Source organism: Hordeum vulgare, chromosome 5H (assembly GCF_904849725.1).
Source record: "Hordeum vulgare subsp. vulgare chromosome 5H, MorexV3_pseudomolecules_assembly, whole genome shotgun sequence".
In the NCBI taxonomy this organism is placed as follows: Eukaryota; Viridiplantae; Streptophyta; class Magnoliopsida; order Poales; family Poaceae; genus Hordeum; species Hordeum vulgare.
Window position 1 is genome coordinate 399,931,156 of NC_058522.1, and position 5,916 is coordinate 399,937,071.

The following is a 5,916-nucleotide window of genomic DNA, read 5'->3' on the forward strand; positions in this document are numbered from 1 at the left end:
CAACGAACAAATTTATACAAAAATAAACCTACATAGACTAAATAAACCAACACTAAAAAGAACCTACAGTAAAAAATCGGCATACCTTCCACGCGTATGTACCCTTCTTCTTCCTCTCCACCTTCTTCTTCCTCTGCACCACACCACCTCCTCACCTCACCATCTACAACTTCACCATCCAAAACTACCACATCGCACAAAATGAGACCGTAGGCTGGTGGAGATGGGTAGGATCTACTGATTTCGTGGATTGAATAGGAAAATGGGTGGAGGATGGAGGAGATCGGAGGGGGCAAAATGAGGGAAGAAAAACGAGAGAGAGAAGAGGAACAAGCAAATGAGGAGGAAGATGGGGTCGGTAGGGGCTATCCAGGGGCTCTTCGGCCTCCTGGAGGCCGACGGCCCCTCTTCGGCCAACCCCAGGCCGACAGGTGGCTCTTCGGCCACCCGCAGGCTAAGAGGCCCCCATCGGCCACCCAGAGGCTGACAGGTCCCCCATCGGCCACCCACAGGCTGACGGGTGCTACTTTTGACATTTAAAAAAATGCATACATGCTTTTGGAATTTATTATAAATTTCGTACTAGTTTTGAAAAAAAAGCATCTTGACCCATTTAGAAATGTTTAGTCGCTTGAGAAAATATATAGAAAAGAAGTGCCCGCCCGGGGCATCGGCATATTCTATTCAGCCGTCCCGAATCAAGCCCATATGGGCGATAAGGGATGGCCGGTCAATGTACACAGCGGCGGCAACCAGACCCACGGGGTGACCAAGACAGGATTGGGAGGGCACTTATTTCAGTGGAGCTCGACGTGTAAGCACGCAGACGGTTATTTAAGCTAGTCGACGCGCCCTCGACGAGGTGGTACTAAGCAGTTGGGAGGAACGCGCGCGCAATGCATGTGAGGAGCGGTGGGCCAGCCCAATAAAGACCAGATCTGTGCGTGGCGCGCTAGGGCGACGTGCGTCGTGGTGGTGCCATTTTTTCACTTGTACATTTTACTTTCAATAAAGTGTTTACGTTGTTATTCTAAAAAGTAATAAAACATCCCGGGCAAGGTAGAAGGCCCGTCAGGAGGTGCTCCAGATGAAGAGGACAACAATGCCCGACGATACCCGACACCCAGAGGACCTGAATAGGCTTCACATTAATGAGCATAACACGGCGAGGCCCAACAACTTATTGTGGCAGATTGGGCTCTTCCGCAAGGATGACGACCATGACTGGAAGCAGCACGGCAACCACCGTCAAAGCTTTGAAGAAGACCTAGAGAAAGGCGATAGTCGATCGTGGTCATTGTTGCTAGCAAGGTGCTATAACAAATATCGTTGTTGATGGCTTGATGCCTCACTGAAAGCTTGTAGCTCTCTTCAAAATGTATGTGTACCAAACAAAATTGCATTTATGAAAGTACATGAGCAATTATAAAGAGTCATTTACATTTTTAGAATCCACAAACATTTTAGAAATCATGAACATTTTTGTTTTTGTTTTTCTTGTTTCATTTTCTACAATACATGATTTTTTTTAAACTCTTGAACAATTAAATTAACCCATGCATATTATTTATAAAATTTAAGTCATTTTATTAAAATTGGTGAGCAGTTTTTAATGGAAAAACACAGAAAAAATAAAAAATTTGGATACAAACAGTACAGTAAAAAATTTGGGAGAACTTCAGTGCATTTAGAGGGAAAAATACGAAATCGTTCAGAGGAATTGTTACAGGATCATCTGGCGCAGCAATCCGGGCATGGCGTCCAAAGTTTAAATCTAGAGAGTAGTATGCTAAACTTCAACTTCATGATTGCTACTTCGACAATAATAGGTGAAGTTGCATGCTCCAAATTACACAAGCATTGATTGACTATCACTTCTGATGCCGACCGATTTTATCTGAGATTTTCTTTACGACCATGGCACATTACAAAGTTATTTGATCCGACTGATTAGTAGAACATCGACAAGATCATGGCTATTGCCTCTTGGCTTCCTGACACGCTAGGCCTTCTAGAGTCGTCATCAATTATATGTCAGTGTCTCAAAAAGAAAATCAATTATATGCCACGAAATGCATCTGCGATGAGACAAACAAATATCCACAGCAAGTGCTTCCATGTTTCACAAAACTGCACCATCAACAGCGAACTTTGCAAAACCAACCTCTAAGGCCTTGTTCGGTTGACATGAAAGTGAAAGGGATTTGACAGGGATTGAGAAGATTAAATTCCTAACAAGTCAAATTCCCATTCAATCCTCTTCAATTCCCTTGGGAGGAGGATTAACCGAACAAGGCCTACGGTGGCGGGATCCAAGGCAGACGACGCTCGACGCTGGGTTCTGGGTCTACTGGCCCACGAGAGCTATGTCTCGCCTACTGCCAGACATAGAGAAGGGCCGACAAAATGGGGGTTTCTAGGAGAAGGTTTGAGGGTGTTTATCTCTTCTTTTTTCTTTTTGTTTTGTTTTATTATTTTGGGTCCTCTTTCTTATTTTTGGTTTTCTTTGGTTTCTTGTTTTTTGTTTTTTTATGTATTCGTGGTTCTTTTGTCGGATTTTTTTTCATTTTTTTCTCTTTCTGGTTTTTAACGGGTTTATTTTGTTTTAAATTTTTTCCAACAAGTGTCTATTTTTTCACGCATAGTATACTTCTTTTGTACATTATGCAGATTTAGCTTTCTAAAATAAGGATTAACATTTGTCCCAAATATATTTAATGACTACTTTTTCAAGCATATTTTTAAATAAATGTATACACCGGAAGAAATTAGGAAAAATTTTGTTGCCACTTTAGATTTTGTCAATTTTCCTTATCTCTGCTCCTAAAGGGGGAGTTGGTAGCCGGTGTTCATCGGCTTTTTTTCGTCTTCCATTCCACCTTCGCTTGGGTTTTTTTCGTCCCACCTCCCACCTAATGATCCCATCATAACAATCCGGCCGCACCTAACAAAAAAAAGAACGACGACTACTAGCGATGCCCCCTCGCATGAAAAAAAATCGGACCATGACAATCAGGTTGTAGAATAATTTTAGTCTAAACCCAGGTTTAAATATTGATACTTGTGATGGCAAACAATTAATCACCATCTCCTTTTGATGACAGTGGAATGCTTTATACCAAATAAGCATGATATTTGTGTATTTTATCAATAGTTTTTTTTATGTACAGTGCTATTTATGCTATTCAAACTGTGTTGCCTCTGTATCCTTTCATGTAACCTTTTCTCAGCTTCCATGATCCCCATGGTTAATTCTTTTGTTCAAAATCTTATGGTGGTCTTCACAGATGCATTCTTAACAAAATTTGCTAATATATGTTCAAACGATCTGCGGTTTGCAACCCAATTTTAAGCAATGACGGCAAAATGTATGTTCCTCATGATTTAGTACATGTTTCAGAATAGAAGGCGATTTAACCCTTTACAACTTGCTAAGTTTATCTTTTGTGATGCCAAATATTGGGAATGGGTTATTCTATGCTTTTAACACGTTTATAGAAAAGCACAAAAATTTACTAGACTCCAACTTCAATTATTGACGACCTCTACAAGTTATGCATTTTATTGATATTAGTTTTCAGGGAATATGGTACCGCGTGATGGAGAATGGTGGAAAATCAAATCTAAATTTGCACCAAATGTAACTTTGCCTTACTCACTACTCCAACTGTGATAATATTTTTACTGTATAATCCTTTAAATAAGCAATATTTCCCATAGCACCTTTCAGCTAACATTTTAGATATATTACTCGAATGTCTTGCACTGATTTTTCCTATATGGTTAGTGCCCAATTACAATATCTACCTATAAGGTGTTGTTTTGTGTTAGCTTGTATTTTCTGGCCAAACATATTGGTTCTATAACTAAGATTAGTGGTTAAATTAACATTTAGGGTGTTGATACAAGAACAAGAGTGTTACTCCAATGTTATTTCACTATGGTTTATTTAAATAGCTTTCGTTTGGTGATGATCATGTTATAATTATATTTTTTGCTAGATGTGTGTGGCTTTATGCTTCGCTTTGTAGTGTTAGAAACTATATACTCCCTCCTTTTTGTTTTACACGGCTCAAATCTGAAATTTCATCAACAAGGCGTATGGTGAGTGGAGGAATGTATCTCATGCTTTACAAAACTAACCAAATGTAACTGGTGCATTAATTTGGATTAATTGCAGTGTATGCATGCATGACCACTAGATTAGTAGGAACATTACATGCATTGGTGTGTTCCTTTTTAATTCTTGCATGCAAAGATTTAATGTGTCTTGGAATTTTAAAATGAGATGGAGATGAGCCCTTTAAATCGAAAAAATAAAAAAATGAGATATGCCCTATAAACCGAAAAGGTAAAAAATTATGTCTGGCCATTTAGCATATTCCACGAGATATTTGTTCAGCCTATTCCCTATCTTGGTCGATTGTGCTCATCTTAATATGTACAGCTTGCGTGTCTGGTGAACTAAACATGTGAGGCGGCGTCTGATGAACTAAACATGTGAGGCGGCGTCTAATGAACTAAACATGTGAGGCGGCATAAAAAGAAATTGAGCGTAGAGCAAAATTCTTGGTAGATTTATAATTTAGTTGTAAATTAGTTTGGCCGGACTAGTAGAAAACAGGGCTATCGTTCGGCCCTGGCCAGCCCATTAGTCCCGGTTCTTCAAGAACCGGGACCAATGGGGGGTATTAGACCCGGTTCGTGAGCCCAGGGGGCCAGCCGGGGCCTCGTGGGCATTGGTCCCGGTTCGTGTAGAACCATTTGTCCCGGTTCGAGCCACGAACCGGGACCAATGGTCCTCGCTGCTGGCCCACAACCATTGGTCACGGTTGATGCCACGAACCGGGACAAATAACTTGCCTATATATACCCACCGCCGCGGCAGAGCACTCCACAGTGCTCTGTTTTTTCAATCCGGCGAGGTTTCTAGTTCACCTCCTATGCACATGAGGTGTTCGATGAAATGCCCGAGCCACACTAGTTAAGCTTTCTCCTCTCGAAGCTCGACCTAGGAGCTCCATTTTTTTCGAGATTTGTCTAGATTTAGGGGTCCGTCACGCCCCGTCCCCGTTTTCACCGCCGTTGAACGCCCGCGCTGATCTCATCGCCGGCACCACCGTGGTGAGCCTCTTGTTCTTATCTTCTTTATGATACTTGTCTGATTTTCTTACTTTAGATAGACATTTGTCTGATTTTCTTAATTTTGACACACACAATTATATGTAATGCACGCAGATGAACCGACAATGGATGTATGGTGACACACACACCTCCGAGTACATTAAGGGCGTGCATATTTTTCTCGAAGTGGCTGAGGCAAACAAGCAGAATGGTTTTATGTGTTGTCCATGTAGTAAATGTGGGAATACGAAGTCTTACTCTGACCGGAAAATCCTTCAGACCCACCTGCTTTACAAGGGTTTCATGCCACACTATAATGTTTGGACGAGGCTGGGAGAAATAGGGGTTATGATGGAAGACGGCGAAGAAGAAGAGGACGATGACAACTATGTGCCCCCTGAATACGGTGATGCTGCAATGGGGGGAGCTGCTGAAGATCAAGAGGAACCAGACGATGTGGCCGATGATGCTACAACGGGGGAAGCTGCTAAAGATCAAGAGAAACCAGACGATGTGCCCGATGATGATCTCTGCCGGGTCATGTAGATGCAAGGACGCAATGCGAAAATCAAAAGGAGAAGCTGAAGTTTGATCGCATGTTAGAGGATCACAAAAAAAAAGTTGTACCCCAATTGTGAAGATGGCAACACAAAGCTGGGTACCGTACTGGAATTGCTGCAGTGGAAGGCAGAGAATGCTATGCCTGACAAAGGATTTGAGAAGCTACTGAAAATATTGAAGAAGAAGCTTCCAAAGGATAATGAATTGCCCGACAATACGTACGCAATAAAG